At 37.5% G+C, this 19,493-nt stretch overlaps 1 long non-coding RNA gene and 1 pseudogene across 2 annotated transcripts; one reads left to right on the top strand and one right to left on the bottom strand.

Moving 5' to 3' along the window:
• Positions 1-11,142: 11,142 nt before the first annotated feature.
• On the top strand, positions 11,143-12,745 carry LOC141689325 (uncharacterized). Of its 2 annotated transcripts, none has more exons than XR_012562342.1 (3): positions 11,143-11,294; positions 11,394-11,466; positions 12,578-12,745. It is a non-coding gene; the product is annotated as an uncharacterized LOC141689325 (long non-coding RNA). The 2 variants fall into 2 exon arrangements; XR_012562341.1 differs by lacking the exon at positions 12,578-12,745 and adding an exon at positions 11,941-12,552.
• A 366-nt stretch (positions 12,746-13,111) lies between these two features.
• On the bottom strand, positions 13,112-16,417 carry LOC141692806 (phosphatidylinositol 4-phosphate 5-kinase 4-like; annotated as a pseudogene).
• Positions 16,418-19,493: the final 3,076 nt, after the last annotated feature.

Here is a 19,493-nt window from a genome sequence, read left to right as displayed (position 1 = left end):
TTTGAAAAAAGGCCAAAGACTCTCCAAGCAGCATTCCAAATTATTGAGCACCGTATGATGCTACAAGAAGCAGTAAGTTGCATTCAGTCACCATGACGCTCTTCAAGGCATGAACGCCGTCGTAGTTATAGCCCGTGATCCCCCGCGAGAGAAAGACGCCGTGAGCGTCGTCGATCACCTCCATCGCGCGTGGATGATCGCTTTCCAAGGGACAGAAGGGAAAGGGACTGGCAGCCCCACACTCGACCAGAAAAAGAATTCACAAAATTGAACACAGAGAAGATAACAATTCTGGCAGTTCTAAAAACAGAACCAGACTACAGACCTCCGAGGCCTATGAAAGCCGGGAGACCCCCCAGTTCCAGATATTGTGAGTATCATGAAGATACCGGTCACACCACAGAACAATGCTTTCAACTTAACAATCTCATAGAAGGAAAGATTCGTCGAGGACAATTGGTACATTACGTACAACAAGAGGACAATCCTAGACATCACCATCGAGGTCAAGACGATCGAGTCATCGACGTCATATTCGGGGGAGCAGCTTCTGGAGGATTATCTCACAACTCCAGAAAAGCATATGCTCGAGAAGTCTTTAATGTCAACCCTCCGACGGTTAAACGCCCTCGCGCGAGCCCGACCCCGGTCATTTCCTTCTCCGATGATGATTATCATTCGGGCCTCATCGAGGGTCATCAAGATGCTCTTGTCATCACAACCCGAGTAGGAAATAATACTGTGAAAAAGATGCTCGTCGACAACGGAAGTTCTGTTGATGTCCTCTACCATCACGCCGTTTCACGGATGGACATCGGGGATCGACGGCCCGGGAACTCCCGAACTCCGTTGTACGGGTTTACTGGAAATGAGGTCCATGTGGTAGGAACCATTGATATGGCAGTTCTCTTTGGCTCACCACCTTGTCAAGTTTGGAAAGTCGTTAAATTTCATGTAATCAGTGTTTCTTCCAGCTTTAATGCCATTTTGGGCCGCACTACTATCACATCCCGAAAGGCAATAACTTCAATCTCCCATTTGAAGATGAAATTCCCCACAGACTTCGGGGATGGAGAAATGATTGGAGACCAAACGATCGCGAGACAATGTTACCTGACAACAGTTTCCCCAAGGAAAAAGGGGGAAGAAGATCTTGAAGTCAACCAGGTACTGGAGATTGACCCCCGCAACTCAACTGAATTTACAAACCAGAATTCATGTTTCCCCGCGGAAGAAACAGAAGAGATCGAAGTGGTTGTTAGCAACCCATCAAAGACAACCAAGGTGGGAAAAGGACTCCCTGAGCATTTGAAACAAGATATCATTGCCTTTGTTAGAGAATTTGCTGATATTTTCGCCTGGGACCCGAAGGATATGCCGGGAATCCCTGAGGTTGTCGCACGCCACTCTCTCCACATCAACAAAAGCGTCGCTCCAGTACGCCAGAAGCGTCGAATTTTCTCCGATGAAAAAAGGGCAGCTATCGATCAAGAAATTGATCGACTTCTCGAAGTTAAATTCATCGAGCCCATTCAGTTCCCCACATGGATCTCCAATATCGTTTTAGTCAAGAAGCACAATGGAAAATGGCGAATGTGTGTGGATTATTCGAACGTTAACAAAGCATGCCCCAAAGACTTCTATCCACTCCCAAACATCGACCAACTGATCGACTCTACAGCAGGAAATGAACTCCTCTCCTTTATGGACGCGTTTTCAGGATTGTTAGGTCCCAATGTGTTTGTAGAAGGGGGGGTTGAATACAAACGTTACCAAATAATCGAATAAATGCGGAATAAAAAATGTGAAACAAAATTCAAGTTAAATAAAAATATTATTAAACTTGAAAGGTGTTACAACAACTGTATCGATTACAAGGTATTAATCTCAAATCAATTATCACAAATCTAGAATAAATTCGACATGAACTTTTTCTATTTTTGCAATAATTAGAATCAAATGCTAAACGCGATTTGAGATTAAGTTCTAGGGATTTTGATCCGCTAGATTGTTACACAAGAACAAGATAAATAATTCTAGTGGTTTGGATTTAACATTAACAAACTAGAATTTTGATCTTGATGTAAGCAGAGAAGAAAATAAAATATTTCAAGGCGGCTGCTTTCTTTTCTTTGTTCTTGAATGTGTTCTGTATTTTTTTTTGTGAGTGAATGTCTTCTGCTTCTTTTTCTTTTTGTATGCAATCCAACAAAATTACTTGAACTGCAATGACAATCGGTAGGACAATCTCTTTGGCTCAGCAAGACTTTCAGTAGGACTTTCAATTGTACTATCAAGACAATCTGATTGAACTACAATGACTATCGGTATGACAATCAGTTGAACTAGCAAGACAATCTCCTTCCTAGTGTAACTTTCGGTATGACAATTGAAATGACTTGGCATGACAATCGGTATGACAATCCAGATTGTCATGCTAGTTCATTTTCAATTGTCTTGCTGATTTAAGACTGTTTTTAAACCAATTAAACTTCTGAAAATTCCTAAAATTAATTCAGAATTAATTAATCAATTAATTCAATTAATAAATAAATTATTCTTCGCAGATATAATTTATTTTCTTAATTAAATTAGATGACTTAATTAATTAATAGAGAATTAATTCTAGTCTTGAGCAGCAACCATTCTTCTGCAAATCTTCTGAAAATCACTGAAAATTATGAATCAATTCCACCACTTCAACGTTGACACTCGATGTACTGTCTGGTTCATGAGTGACTAACTTCCGTGACGTTTCTTCATGTGTTGACTTTGATACTCTGATTTTCTTCAGATTAAATCCTTGTAATTAATGATACTCTGACGAGATCTCTGTCACTTGATTAAATCCACGATCTTGATTTATATCACTGAGGCATGATCAACTTCTTGAACTTCTTCCAGTGAATTAACTCCTCAAGTCTGTAGATGAACCTTGTTTCTGAATCCTTTGACAGATATTACTTTGCGAGATCTATCTGACGGTCGATCCACTATTTACTTATTACATTCTTATTTGAGTTGAGTTGAATCCTCGAATATACAAATAGGCTATGACATATGACTTACAATCTCCCCCTATTTGTTTGTTAGACAATAACACACAAATACCTAGAGGATAACCCAACTAACAAATAAGAAAAAGATATAAACATACATGCAAAGTAAATAGTAGAAAAGTTCTGGACTAGATTTAACATTTTCCAGATTCCAAGTAGATGTTCCTCTAGACTGAACATATCTTCAAGTAGTTCCATCTTCATTTGTACAACCACATTTCCTGTTGAGAAGCCCATATCTCTTGCTTCTCCCCCTATGAGAATCAACTGATTAAAGAAGATCACCTTCGTTTACCACCTCTCCCGTACAATAGGATCCGCAGATAAAAACCAATGGTACTCCCCTAACAGCTTCTTCCCTTACTAGGAAATCACCTTGTGTTTACCACCTCTCCCGTACAATAGGATCCGTAGTTAGAAACAACAATGGTGTGGTGTAGTGTACATTTTTAGGATCTTTTTCTTCCTCCCTGCTATTCTCCCCCTTAGTTGAGGAATCCTCCAAACTATTACTTAAGCTTTTATCTCCCCCTTAAAGAAGGAATGTATGCCGTCGTCTGAAGGAGTTCTCATATTTCACTTGGTTGGAAAAGAAATAACAAGTAGTTTCTCTTTCTTCCTCACTGTGAGTGTGTGATTGTGTTTAGTGTACCTCACATGAGTTTCACTCTTCTCTCCACTCGTGTTTACACTCATTCTCACAAGTGTATCACTCTTCTCTCATAGCTCCATAATCCAGCTGTACCTGCAAGGAAAATCACCTTAGCCATCCTTAAGGAGGTCACAGGTGGTGCAATGGGAGTTCACAAATCCCCATCCTTGTTAAACTCGTCAGATGAATCTGAGTCATAATTTACAAGTTACTAGTTTCCCTTTTAGGGTTCCAGATTTGAATTCTGGGAAGGTAAACAATGATCCAAAGAATTTAGCATAAAGATCAAAGTTCCCTTTCCCTTCTAATGTCTGTGAAGACATTTCCTTGTGACTCATCAGGTTATATCTGAATCATTGTCAACAAGTTGTCGATCTGCACCTATGTCAGATCCACTATCCGCAGATGCATCCAGGGGATTTAAGCCTGGGGAGGTAGACACTGACCACTGACATATGGCTTTTGGATCAGTATCCTCTCCTAACACCTGTAAAGGCAATTGGTCCATTAACGAACCTTAAACAATCGAATCTGACCTTAAAATGGTCGAAACTCTTGTTTCCGTCAACTCATCCTTTGTGTGTGTAACATTTCCTTGTGCATCAAGAATTATTTATGTTTGAAATGGTGACACTACATCGGATACCTTGGCCGACAGGCAAATTTCAATAGACGCACCCTGTTGAGAGAATGAATCTAGTAACTGTTTTTGTGCCTTTTCAGCCATTACATCTTTTTGAGAAGATGTATGGGGGCTAACAGTTGTCTCGGTTTAAATACTACTCATTTATGTAGGAGACAGAGCTACTGGGTTGACTACAGAACCTTCCTTATGTGGTGCACTAAGGCACTATCTCCCTCACGCTCATTCATACTACATTTAGTGGTAAGAGAGTGTTGGTTGGTTCTGTTTTTGTGTTTGTCTTTACAGTCTGGGATAGATGTTGTGGGTTTTCAACCTCATGACTGTCAATGAAAGAAAGTCATTGGAGACTGAACCTGTAACACAGAACATATGGTAATAGAGAGAAAATGATTTACACTAGTGATTTCAAAAGATTTTACATGAAATAAGAAACCACTAATGTAGAAAGAAGTTTAATTTTGTTTTTCAATATGAATGAGTTTTTGGATAAAACATTGATCACTTAGGGTAAAGTCTAAGTAATTCTCATTCATGTCAAAAGCTTACAAATATCTGCAACATAATGTTAACAACATATCATTGACCGATACTTGTCAAGTACTTTAGATACTAATTGTTATGTTGCATAAGCAATATACCACTGCACATATAAAACAATATGATTGTGCTTAGTGATAAGATAGTTATAAATATGACGACTCTACTTATTCATATAAAATTGTAACTGCAGTTAGAGTGCCATACCATGTCCTTGACGATTGCTTGAGCAGTATACTAGTTCATACCAACCTGAAGTGAGATTGTGAAGAAGAGATTGCATAGTCCAATAGATCTGCAACTGCAAAGTTCATGAACTGTGGTGCATTGACTTCCTCTTTTGACTTACCAACCAGAAGTACACTTGTACACATCTTACTAGAGTACAATTCCAAGTGTAATGTGCAGCAGGTGTCTGATATGTCGTAATATTCTCAAGTCTCGTCACTGGTGCTATATGTTAGATACTGCTTCCTGATAATAACCTAGCACAATATACAAAATTACAATGATAACATTCCCAGCTTGCAAACAGCCATATCCCTCGGATACACCTTTGCTGTTATCTCCAAAGGTAACCATGGAGCCAGCTTTCTCAACCACATTTGATAGCAGGGCTCTATCTCCGGTCATATGTCTTGATGATCCACTGTCAAGAATCCACACTACCGGTTATACTTGTTTAATGCCCTGCACTATAAATGGATTAGACCTTCTTCGGAACCCAAACTTGGTTGGGCCCGGCATACTTGTAGAACTGTCCTTTGTCAGGCAAAACAACATTTTTAATTTTAATGGTCTCAACATCCTCAATGACTGAACATTTGACCTTGTAAACAGCCTTAACAAATTTCTGTTTAAGCTTAGGCACAAATATCTCCTTTCTAGCCTTAGAAGGACTAGCAGTCTTACACCTATCATGTTTCTTGTTATTCACATGCTGACGAGGAGTAGTCTTATCATTAGACACATGCTTACCATTAAAATAAGCATACATCATATTAGAAGCACAAGACATACAATTAGAAACACTACATGCTTTATGAGAGTGATTAACAGCAGGTAATTTATGCATGGTAGACATGGCATTATTGTTATCCAACTCATGTGTGTCTGAGTTAGTCTCAGTTGCTTTCACAACTTTGACTGGAACTTTCGACTCACTTGACTTGGAAACAATCTTCTCATAAGCAAGATCTTCAGCACGTATTTCTTCTTGAATAACAGAAGAGGTCGCATCAAATGGTTCAGCAATTGATGCTTTATAGAGGGGTTCATCAACACCCTTAAGCACATGTGGTACTTCCCTCCCTTTAGCACAGACATGAGGAGGGGAGTTTATGCCTAATTCTCCAATAGCAGCATTGTAATCATAACCTATTCCAGATGTTTGATTAACAGCTTGCTTACTGTAGAACTCTTTAGCCTTCGAACAAGAATTGAAGTAGGCTCTAACCTTAGTCTCAAGACCGGTGATCTTGTCTTTGAGAATAGTTTCGAGTTTTCTATAACAGTCAACTCTATTCTCTAGAAAAGATACCTGTTCTTTTAATTTGTCTTGATTAATGTGCACAAGTCTTAATTCATTGACCTCTTTCTCAAGGTCTGTGATCTGTAAACTTAACAGTTCATTATCACGACGTGCACAATCTAAGTTACCTCTTAGATGATAAACCATTTCAGCATCAGAAAGTTTTACCTCTATTCTTGACGATGAAGCTTTTCCATCAATAGCCATAAGAGCAAGATTTCCTTCATCTTCATCTTCACTGTCAGTATCATCCCAGCTTCTTCCCTTTGCCAGATAAGCCCTTTCAGAGTTCTTTCTTACTTGCTTTGGCTTCCTACATTCTGTGGCAAAGTGTCCCAACTCATTGCAGTTATAGCATCTAATGGTGCTTCGATCAACCATCCCTGTTTTGTACCCACCACTGCTGGTGTTAGAGGATGAAGATCCACCTTTCTGGAATTTGTTGTAGTTGGACTTGTACTTAAGCTTGGGATTCCTCCTGAATCTGACATGGGAGAATCTCTTGACAATTTGGGCCATTGATTCATCTTCCAATTGCTCCAGCTCTTCCAAGGAATAAAAATCATCACTTGATTGATTTGTAGTAGGAGGATCATATTCTGCTACTAACTCATTTTCCTCACCCTTGGAAAACTGTACCATTCTTTCTAACTGTTGAGATTGTTGTTGTTGTTGACCTTCAGCTACAAGTGCATTAGATGTGCCGACCATTCTATCCTTCCCGTAGACTTCCTTCTGTTGAATCTGCTCCAACTCATAAGTTTTTAACACTCCATAGAGCATGTCCAAAGAAATCTCACTCAGATCTCTAGCTTCTCTAATGGCAGTGATTCTATGTTCAAGATGAGTTGGCAGTGTTAAAAGGAACTTTTTGTTGACCTCCCTGATTGAATAATACTTTCCATTGATGTTCAGGTTGTTGATCAACGCATTGTACCTCTCAAACACTTCAGTAATTCCTTCTCCTGGATTTGATTTGAAATGTTCATATTCAGAGGTTAGGATTTTCAACTTGTTCTCCCTATCTTCCTCTGTGCCTTCATTAATCACCTCAATAGTTTCCCACATGTGTTTGGAATTTTTACAGTTCATCACATGTCTGTTCATCAAGGGATCAAGGGAATCAATTAATATTAATTGAAGGCTGGCATCCAAGGAGGCTTCTTCCTTCTCAGCAGGAGTAAAATCTTCAGGCTCTTTTGGATAGGTTCTAGCTTCAGTAGTCACCACACCATCTATTATTACCTCCGGTTCAATAACCATCGGAGTTTTTATACCCTTATTTAACAAGTTTGAATATTTGGGATTTGCAACTTGTAAAAATAATAGCATCTTCTTCTTCCACATGATATAATTCTCTTTATCAAATTGTGGAATTTTAACGGTTCCAACTTTATGTGAAGTCATTATGAATTTTTGAATAAATAAAAATTCAAGGAGTTGAAAAATCACAAAAGTCTAGGATTTTGATTTGTTCGTTAATCAGAAGGCTCTGATACCAATTGTTAGGTCCCAATGTGTTTGTAGAAGGGGGGGGGGGTTGAATACAAACGTTACCAAATAATCGAATAAATGCGGAATAAAAAATGTGAAACAAAATTCAAGTTAAATAAAAATATTATTAAACTTGAAAGGTGTTACAACAACTGTATTGATTACAAGGTATTAATCTCAAATCAATTATCACAAATCTAGAATAAATTCGACATGAACTTTTTATATTTTTGCAATAATTAGAATCAAATGCTAAACGCGATTTGAGATTAAGTTCTAGGGATTTTGATCCGCTAGATTGTTACACAAGAACAAGATAAATAATTCTAGTGGTTTGGATTTAACATTAACAAACTAGAATTTTGATCTTGATGTAAGCAGAGAAGAAAATAAAATATTTCAAGGCGGCTGCTTTCTTTTCTTTGTTCTTGAATGTGTTCTGTATTTTTTTTTGTGAGTGAATGTCTTCTGCTTCTTTTTCTTTTTGTATGCAATCCAACAAAATTACTTGAACTGCAATGACAATCGGTAGGACAATCTCTTTGGCTCAGCAAGACTTTCAGTAGGACTTTCAATTGTACTAGCAAGACAATCTGATTGAACTACAATGACTATCGGTATGACAATCAGTTGAACTAGCAAGACAATCTCCTTCCTAGTGTAACTTTCGGTATGACAATTGAAATGACTTGGCATGACAATCGGTATGACAATCCAGATTGTCATGCTAGTTCATTTTCAATTGTCTTGCTGATTTAAGACTGTTTTTAAACCAATTAAACTTCTGAAAATTCCTAAAATTAATTCAGAATTAATTAATCAATTAATTCAATTAATAAATAAATTATTCTTCGCAGATATAATTTATTTTCTTAATTAAATTAGATGACTTAATTAATTAATAGAGAATTAATTCTAGTCTTGAGCAGCAACCATTCTTCTGCAAATCTTCTGAAAATCACTGAAAATTATGAATCAATTCCACCACTTCAACGTTGACACTCGATGTACTGTCTGGTTCATGAGTGACTAACTTCCGTGACGTTTCTTCATGTGTTGACTTTGATACTCTGATTTTCTTCAGATTAAATCCTTGTAATTAATGATACTCTGACGAGATCTCTGTCACTTGATTAAATCCACGATCTTGATTTATATCACTGAGGCATGATCAACTTCTTGAACTTCTTCCAGTGAATTAACTCCTCAAGTCTGTAGATGAACCTTGTTTCTGAATCCTTTGACAGATATTACTTTGCGAGATCTATCTGACGGTCGATCCACTATTTACTTATTACATTCTTATTTGAGTTGAGTTGAATCCTCGAATATACAAATAGGCTATGACATATGACTTACAAGGATACAACCAGATAAAAATAGATTCACGTGATTGGGAAAAAACGGCATTCATTACTCACAGAGGAGTGTTTGGGTATCGAGTCATGCCTTTTGGAATGATTAATGCGGGCGCAACCTTCCAGCAGATGATGGACACAATCTTTGGCTCGCAAATAGGAAAAAACATGTTAATCTATGTCGACGACATGATAACTAAGTCCAAACTTGCCGCAAACCAAGACAAGACGACCCAAAGGAATCATAGTTAGAATAATTATGAAATATTATGTAAAGCCCAAGAAGGCCCAATTTGTAAGATAAAACCCATTTGGGACTTGGTATAAATAAAGGACAACAACCTGATTAAAAAAGGTTGGCAAATTAAGCAAAGAGATCATCTCCTAAAATTGTAGTCTAATAATAATAATAATATTGTTGGCACATCAGCTCTAACATGTTCGATGGATGAAAAAGTATGATGAAAATATGTATGCTTTAACATATTTGATGGATGAAAAAGAAGACAAAGCAGCATAAACCTGTTGTGGAGCATACATATTTAATAATATTTTCTAAAATATTTTTTATATTTTTAATAATTTGAAAATTTAAATGTGTGCCATATAATATAATATTTAATAATTTCGGGTTCAACAACTCTCGTCTGAACTTTAGAAATATTTATAATAATGAATAAAAAATACTTTGTTTTATGATTTTGGTTCTAACTAGTAGGGGTTAAATCTTAATTAAAGTGTAAACCTTAATTTAGTATTTTTAAAATTTTTTATTTCGCTCGCAATGAGTATTATCATGTTGTGTTGATGCCATACTATTCAGTCAGCTTCACAGAAAATATATTAAAAATGTTAGCGAGTATTTGGATCATTATTATTTTAATATAGTTATTTAGGGGGTTAATTATCAAATAGGTCCATCCAAATATATCAAGTAAGCCAATGATTATAAAACTGTTTAAAAATTTGTATAAAAAATATAACTTTATCGTTAATCGAAATTATTATAAGTATTATATATTGAGTTCCGCACATTTTTTATGAATAATATTATATCCAAATAAAAGGTTCCGAATTTTACTATTTTAGATAATATTGTTAGATTTTTAAAATTTTATCAAATATTTATTTTTAATTTTTTTATTATTTTATTTGATTTAAATAAAAATAAATAGTAGATAAATTTTAAAAAATCTAAAGATATTATCTAAATTACTAGAACTCGGAATCTTTCATTTGGATGTAATATCATTCGAAAAAAATGTGTGAAACTCAATATATAATACTTTTAAGAATTTCGACTAACGTAGAGTAATATTTTTTATACAAATTTCCAAATGAGTGACTCATTTGAGTCAGTTTTGTAATCAGTAATTCACTTGATACATTTGGACGTAATAAGTGATCTTGATAATTACCCGTTATTTAGGATATTCAACCTAAATAATAAATTTTAGTATATTATTAATAGATTGACCTAACTAGTTTTTTAATTGATTTTAATTTTTTAATATAAAATATCAAAATTTTAAGATTTTTGCAAGGAAAACAAGAGGAAAAATTACCAAAATACTGTTTTTTTAAGTTTGTTTGTGATTTTTCTAATTTTTGAAATATTTAAAGCAATTAGATACGCAACTTCTTTTATATTTTTTTGAAAAATAACTGAACTTAATTTGGTTTCAGTTGAGATTGTATAGAGTTGCAAAAGTAAACTTTTACAAAAAAAATTTGAAAAAGAGATTTTTGTAATAAAAACTTATTTTTAGAAAAATTACTCAAAAATAGTATTTTTTTTCCGAATAGGTTATTTTGACATACTCCTCACTTGTCCTCGTACAGATTTGATTTCAAACTCGCTACTTTCCAAGGTAACAACATTCTACACTGCTTCCGCGATTTCTTTGGTTTTTATTTGTCCTTACAAAGAAGATGAACTGGGTTCAACGCAAAATGTGTGTGTACAATGTTACCTTCGGACTGTACATGTTAGATTTCTGGGAGCGTTGTTTTTTCAGTATCCTTTCCCCCTTTCTTTCTTTCCTTAAAATATTTTTTCAAATGATCTTTTTATAGAACTGTGATTTTGCTATTGTGAATCCTTAATTTTGGATAGATACTATTGTGCTTGTGCTCTTGTGGTTCGTGTGTTACAATGGCATTTGCTTCTTTTCTCAACTCGGCACCAGGTACTTTTTTATCTCTGTTTTCAATACGAGAACTATGCTTAAAATGACAACCAGGAGAACTATAATTAGCATATAGTATTGTGCATGTACGATGTAGAACACTACTGTGATACTTATAATGCAGTAATGCAGTATCACTACTGTGATACTTATATCGGATTAATTAAGCAGTTGATATAGAATTGAAGAGCAAGAGAATCAAGCATAAAACTAGAAGGATCTAACCATGAATTGAACAGAAGCTTTATACATGATATTTTGGTTCAATCTGTCTGGATTTATTTAGATACAGCTAATTAGAATAATAAGAAATCGTAATTTAAGTTATTATAATTTGTGAGGAAATAAAAATAGGTTTAAACCAACCCTAGCATATGGATTAATAATGGTTAAACAATAATAAGTAAGATCATTTACAAATGAATATAAACATCGCCTCTTTTTAATTTTTTCTAATGAATATTTTTCCTGTAGGGGCAAATTTCAGAGGATGTCTTATTGTCTTGGCAGGAGCCAAGCCCCTGTGCCTGTTAGAGTCTTGGCCAGTATTTGTTCTTGATATAGCTTCTAGTCCATTACTTAAAATGTTTTTCTTCCTCCGGATTTATATGCAGTCTAAACTCATTGGTGTAGAAATCTTTTGTCCGTTGTAGATCTAAGGACATTAGACAAGAATCACTATTAGCATATGTATTCAAAGCCTTTGAGCAAGTAATTTAAATACAGAAAAATTTAGTAAAGCACATAAAAATGGCATTTTATCATATATCTAATTTAACTTTTCTTGGTCTTGCATTATTTTTTCTATTAGGTATGTAAAATTTGACCTGGAACCTAAAAGGACTAAACTTAGATATGATATGACTGAAACCTGATAAATGCATAATGATGACCTTTAATGAAGAATTTCAATAAATAAAGCCCCAGATAATGTTATGCCCTGTTGTTATATATGTTATTGCACATAGTTTTGTTCGTTAGTTCTGCTTTCTGCATAATTAATTTATTGGTTTTGGAGATTTAAATTTATTGTCTCACCCTCATCTAAAAAGACCATCGCAACCAGGTTATGCATTTTTTTGTGTTAATGAGCGTATATCTCCCATCTCAGGTATTTATGGTGAATTTAGCAGGTGCTTGGTCCGGAGGCTGATGACTGCTTATAGTTATAGTGCCATAGCTATAATGCTTGTAATGTTTCAGTTTTAGACAATTCAATCTTTTCTTATAAGCAAGCTAGGTACTAAGTTACTTAAATCATCATTGTATCTATTTTGCAGTGATCTTCTATATATTTTATCGAATTATAGGTATTTTTTCATATATGTATTAAGTTCTCTTAATGTAGCATACTAGCATTACGTTTTCAGAAGTTTTAGGTATCTGATTGAAATAGTTTACTTTTTTCCCATTCCATTCACACTGCTGGTCTGCAATATTCCTCTATCATGAATATAACTAATAATTTTATCATCTAAAGAAAGAAGGTCAAATTAGTTTATTGTCTGGAATCATTAATCAAGATATTATATTTTTAACAACATCTATCTGCAGAATCCCCTTTTACTTATACAGTATGCATGTATCTTTTTATGGATAGCAAGTAGTAATGAACAAAATTTTAACAAACAATATGATATACAGATGATATCAATAGACTTTATCCAATATGCTCAAGAGTGAACCTTTGTTGCAGTACTAAATTTGTGAATATACAGGTAAGTGAAACCTTTGGATGATCTATATATTTAAGCATCTTCTGCAAATATCTTAAGAACAAAATCACGAAATCGTTTAGCGTATTGTCTAGGATCAACAGCTGAAATTGAAGTTGGGTCATACTGCATGGACTTGTATGCATGCTCGAGTTTCTTGGTAATGTCATAGTCTTGAAGTATGTCAATGATACCAAAAAACATGACAACGTCGTAGTATTCTCCAGTTGGTTCTCCTACTAGTTGTCCCTCAAAATAATCACTTTTTCTTTCTGTCCTCTCAACTCTTGCTGGCATATTCACCCCCAACCTTATACTAGCCCACCTGTCATTCTCATTTTAACAAACATTAGCACTTAAATCCCATGCATTCGTATAACAAAGTAACAGATGATGTAAATGGATGGATAAATATTTGTACCCTGCAGGGTCTAGAAGAAGTCTATCCATGTCTGCTCTTGAAAGACGAGGAACTGAATCCGTGTCTGAATCACCATTGGCTACACAAAAGAAGAGGCATTTTAGTACGAGTAATAATTCACACTGAAGAAGCTGAAATTTAAGATTTGATGATGTGTTGAGGATTAGTAGAAACCAGTAGGTGTTCGAGCTCCCGAGGGAATTAGATCAGCAGCAATGTTTGGTTCTCTGAAGTGAAGCCCGACTAGAAGGCTGTAGTCCATTATCCTCTCTTGTTCAAGAAAGTCACAATCCCTGTCAACTTGCCTGGTATAACAACATTGAATTTCATTTGCAAGCAAAATGCAAGATCAAATTGTTACTTCTAGAGGAACAGCTTGAGAGGATATCAAAGACTAAAATGAAAAAGGAAACAAATCCAACAGCAAACCTTCTGAATTCTTGAAACCATGTTTTCTGTAGTCGAAACAAAAAATTTAGATCAAGATCTTTGAGAATCGTGTTAGCATCCAACTCTGCTTCGGGCTTATCAGTACTACGTCCAAGAGACGATCCTTTTAAGTCAAATCGTCTGTGAATTGTGTATTCTGAACAGAAGAGATTTCCCATGATAATGAAGCGTACCTAAATTGTACAGGATTTGTGTTTGTTCAGAGTTGTAAAAGTGCCAAAACCAAAATCATACAAGTACAAGTGCCTTCAAGTTACCTTCTTCTGTGCTGTTCCGTTTAATTTTACACAATGTAGTCCAAAGTACTTGGTAACCAGAGTGTTCTGGTAAGCACGCACATGGTTATAATAGGCCGAGAGCATCCTTAGGAGGACCTAAATACGACATGAAAATTAAACCAGAGAAATTTTGATCAGAAAAGTGATTGCATTAGTTTCATGTGCATCATAAGAGGAACAGCTTACTTTTACTTCAGCCTTTTTCATCGTTTTGATCATGTATCGATCATCTTGAGTCAAGTAAAAAAAACTTCCACTTTTTCCTGGAGAGGAGAGTTCTCTAAGGGCCTCATTCCCACATATTGATAACATATAATCAGCTGCATCTATTTGGAACAGCTTCCTCAAAGTCCTGATCAAATACATCATATTACAAACAGAGAAAATATGACGGGCAATTACGTGCACAATATCTTGTCTGCAATAACCATAGACAAATTCTTGAGGATCACCTAAAGACTAATGGACAATAATCTTTCCATCTAAATTCACAAGACTGGTGTGGTGGAGTGTATTTCGATCCCTCTGGAGGAAATCTTGTCCAAACTTTTTCTTTTGGATCAAATGCAGAAGGCTTTAAATCTAGCGACGGAGGTGGACCAGGTCTTCCTACAGAATGCCTATGCAGAAAAGAGGCAACAAAGGGTTAAAAAACGAAACATAAAGGTTTTCTAGATATAGGTTGAAGTGAAACAATGTGCACCCACTATGGTACCTGATTCCCAATTGTAAATTAAGCATCAACTCATAGTTTCTATGGCCTTTAGAGATTGTTTCCCCTTGCTTCTTCACAACTCTTGGTATTCTAATAGGACTACCTCTTGTGCTGAAATCATCAAGAGCCAAAGAAGCATCATCCCTTGACCCTGTAAGTTTTCTATCAAAAGGACTAAAATCTTTATCAACACCAGCCTCAATTCTTCCATCTACCGACATCCTCCTAGGCCTAACATTTGGATCAGCACCTTTAGATGATCGCCAAACAGCCAACTTCTTTGAGATGGCATCACAAGAACTTTCTCTCCAGGACAGACCCAACACGTCTTTAAATGAACATTATACACCTCCTGAGGATCCCAATCAAAATTCCCATCAACCAACGTCGAACCACAGGGATAATAACTTCCACTTTGCTCATTAGGATTCCTACTCCAGTTCCCAACATAAAAACTTCCATTGCCCCATTTATATGTTCCATTCCCTTTAGGAAAACCATCTTCCCAGTACCCATCATACCTATTCCCATCATTCCAATGCATTTTCCCTTTTCCACAAAATGCTCCATTCTTCCATTGGCCAACATAATAATTCCCATTTTTCCACTTATATGTCCCCTGACCTTCCTGCATTCCTCTGCACCATTCTCCATCGTATGAATCGCCATTCGAGTACTCTTTCACACCATAACCATGTTTCAAGTTTATCACCCAATTGCCCTTGTACATGTCTCCATGAGGTCCTGAATAAGTCCCCGCACCATCCATATATCCATTTTTAAATTCACCATCATAAACAGCCCCAGAAGGCCAGCTGAACAAGCCTCTCCCATTTGTTTTGCCTCTATGCCAGTCACCAACATACATACACCCATCTGTCCACCAATATTTCCCACGTCCATGTGGAAAATTATCGGCCCAATGGCCCGTGTAGTAATCACCATTAGACAAAAATCTCTCAGCATTGTACACGTCTCCGATGCTTTGGTTTTCAATAACATTTTCTTCATGACGCTCACTTTCGTCGTCACTAGCATGAGGTACATGTGCTGTCCCAAAAAAGTTGTTTGCTCGCTTCTTAGCTGCAGCCTGTGTTTTTCGGACCGTTGCTTCCCACGCCTTCATGACGGATGTATAATACAATCAATTTTCATCAAATCTCCATTTTTCGGTTTCACCAAACATGTTCTCCTTTGACATTTCTGTGTAATGATCAAGAACCAATATTGTAGCATGCATATGAAACATGCAATGAAATTAAGGATCTCGGAGTTCTGTCAAAGGTTGTTTTAGAAATGAAAGGACATCCAACTAAACAAGCACAATTGGGAAATCCTAGTTCCTTTTGTTTTGTTTGGCTAATAGATTGGGTTATGTGACATGGACTAGTACAGATTTAAGTCCTACGATTAAGGTAAAAACACATTTGAAATGAAATATCAGACTTGGAGTCTCAGTACATTATTGTGTTGTGTGTGTGCCGTTTATATGTACAGGCTTCCCTCCCGGGCGTTTGAAGGTTTAGCGGAATATATGGTTGTTATATTTAGACTACTGTTTTGTAACAAGAAAATGGATCTTATTATATACTACCGTGTGTAATAATTGTTGATATGTCACGTATATTTGATAATTTTCTTCTTCGAATAATAACCGTGTGTCACATGAATATTTTCCTATTGATAATATATATATATATATATATATATATATATATGCGGCATGCGCCCATAAAAATTACTCATTATTATGTAGGAAGTTACTGATCCTCTGATGAACAACATCATAGATAAGAAATGTGTCTTTGAAACAAAAATTACCTCATACAATCAACTAATCAAGATGGACATGACAAATACACTATAATTAAAAAAAGTGTTTCATTGAGTTTTTCGGGCTGTGCTTTAACATCAACTCTTGAACTATTTGATGAGTCCGTGCCCTCTACAACAATCTCCTGAGCTCCTGCCTAATTAGATTCCTCACAGACCGGTAGATGGACGAGAGAATTCTTGTCACCAAAGACGAGCAGGAAAACCCTGACTTCCTTCTTGTTTCTTTATATGATTATTTCTTCTAATTTATTCACAGCGAAATTCTTGTGATTTTTTTAGCTTAGATAAACTGACATAGTCACCTGTGTTTTAAGCATTGACGCAGCCACGCAGGCTGTAACTGCCTGCTCCATGTTTCCTTAATTTAAATTGTGATATTTATGATATGATAACATGATTTCATATTGTTCTCAGTATTGTAACTGATAGCCCATAATAATTCAGGCCCAATTGAAGAGGTACAGAGCCCAAATACAAGATCCCAGGATACGTGGCGACATCACCACCGTCCCAGTTCCTGAGATCCAGAACATTCCTACGGTCCGGATCTGACAGTACTCTGACGCATTCAGCGTTGACCTTGAGGAGCCCAGGACACGTGGCAACATCACCACCGTCCAGGTACCCGGGATCCAAGACGTTCCTACGGTCCGGATCTGATAATACTCTGACGCATCCCAGGCGTCCAGATGCCCTACAGTCCAAAAGGCCAACCTACGGTTCAGAGGAAAAGGGACAAACCCCTAAACCCTAGTAGGAGGCCTACAAAAGGTAGAACAGAAGGAAAGTTACAGGTTACAATCTTACATACTCTCTCTCTCACCTATACTTACATGCACACACGTACTTCCCATAAATATATTCGTATAATCCTCACTTTGCCCTCCTTCTCCTTAAAAACCCTTTCTCATTCTCACGCCGGAGGTGCCGCGGGGACGCCACCCCCCTCCAGTTCTGTTTTGTAGGTTCCCACCCTACAGCTACACCACACGCCACCGCCGTCGCCGCCCAAAAGGAGTTTGATTCCGGGCCCGGCCAGGAGAAGGCCCCGGGGTGATCTGGGATTATCATTGGCGCTAGAAGGAGGGGTCGAACCTCCGACCAGTGGTGTTCATATCCGCAGCCCCACCACCCAGAAACTTGAAACACCATCTCCCAGTAAGAACGCTACTACCCATCTCTTAGATCTGTTTCTACGAATTTTATTATTTTGAGTTCATAGCACCTTTAAATAACCATGACTACGAGAAAAAGCAAAGCAGCAATTTCTGCCTCTTTCCTTCCGCCTCCTCCCCAACCCAGGGATGGAGACATGGAAGATCTGGACAAAGGGCTACCCATAACCCAAACTCCCTCTCAAAATCTCCAACCAGGAGACCAGAGAATAGTTATAGAAAGAGCTGCCCACAAACACACAGGGGTCCCCACCAATCCATGGGGAAGCATGACCCCAGAACAGATACAGGCGACCATGGACTTGTGGAAGGAAAAGCAGGACGCCGAGCACGAGACCCGCCCAGGGGATCAGCGAGAGCGGTCCGACGAACGATCTGGAGAATCTCGGGGATCCGTCTTCGACCGGATTGCGAAGAACTTCAAAAGGCCACCAGAGGATGCCAGAGACGAAATAAAAAGAGCTGCCCTCCGTGAGAGAATCCGGAAAGAAGAAGAGGCTAAAGCCCAGGAATCTATAGAAAGGAGAGTCCGGGAGGAGGAAGCCAAGCTAAAGAGAAAGGCTCACCGGATTCATGTTTCTTCAGACTCAGAGCCAGAGAAGGAATCCAAGCAAGAACAAATGGCCCGGGTCCTTCGGGACCTTAAAAGGAAAATGGAAGGCGACATGGAAGTAGGGGCGGCGGCAACCCCGTTCACAAAGAAACTGGAATCCACCCCCAGGGAGTCAGGGCTGAAACACTTCAATTTTGACTCTTTTGACGGACTGGCTGACCCCGGGGAGCATCTGAACTATTTTGAGCAAATATCTAATATTTATGATTACAGCGACCTGACTAGATGCCGATTCTTCGCATCAACGTTGAAGGGGAGAGCTCAGAAATGGTTCAGTCGCATACCATCCTGGAGTGTGGACTCCTGGAAAGACTTCCGCGAGATATTTTTGAAAAGATTCAGGGCCAACCGGATGAACGAGCTGCAGATGTGTCATCTGGAAACAATCTAGCAAAGAAGCAAGGAGCCTCTCCCGGAATTCATCAAAAGATTCCAGGAAGCGGCCAACCAACTCTCCAACTTAGAAGAAAAAGAGGCAGTAAACATCTTTCGAAGAAACATGCACCCGATATCTTGTGAAGGCTATGTTAAAGACTTGATTCATAGGGAGCCCCAGAGCCTAGCATCGGCATATGCGTTGGCATCAAAGTTCATAAAGGAAAACAATTTCCTCAAATCAATGAAGATGAATAGAAGAATACATGATGATGACGAGTCTCCGGAGCGACGCTCGTCGTCCCGGAGGGACAAAAGGTACAAGCTTGACAGGCAAGCAACTACATTCAACAGTCCCGGGAACCCCACCCCGGGATACATACACCGAATCAAGAAAGGGTGAAAGGAAACCCCAGACAAAGAAGGAACCCAAGCCGGAACCGGAGTGG

The sequence above is a fragment of the Apium graveolens genome, chromosome 10 (genome assembly GCF_009905375.1).
Source record: "Apium graveolens cultivar Ventura chromosome 10, ASM990537v1, whole genome shotgun sequence".
Lineage (NCBI taxonomy): Eukaryota > Viridiplantae > Streptophyta > Magnoliopsida > Apiales > Apiaceae > Apium > Apium graveolens.
This window is presented reverse-complemented; position numbering and strand designations above follow the sequence as displayed.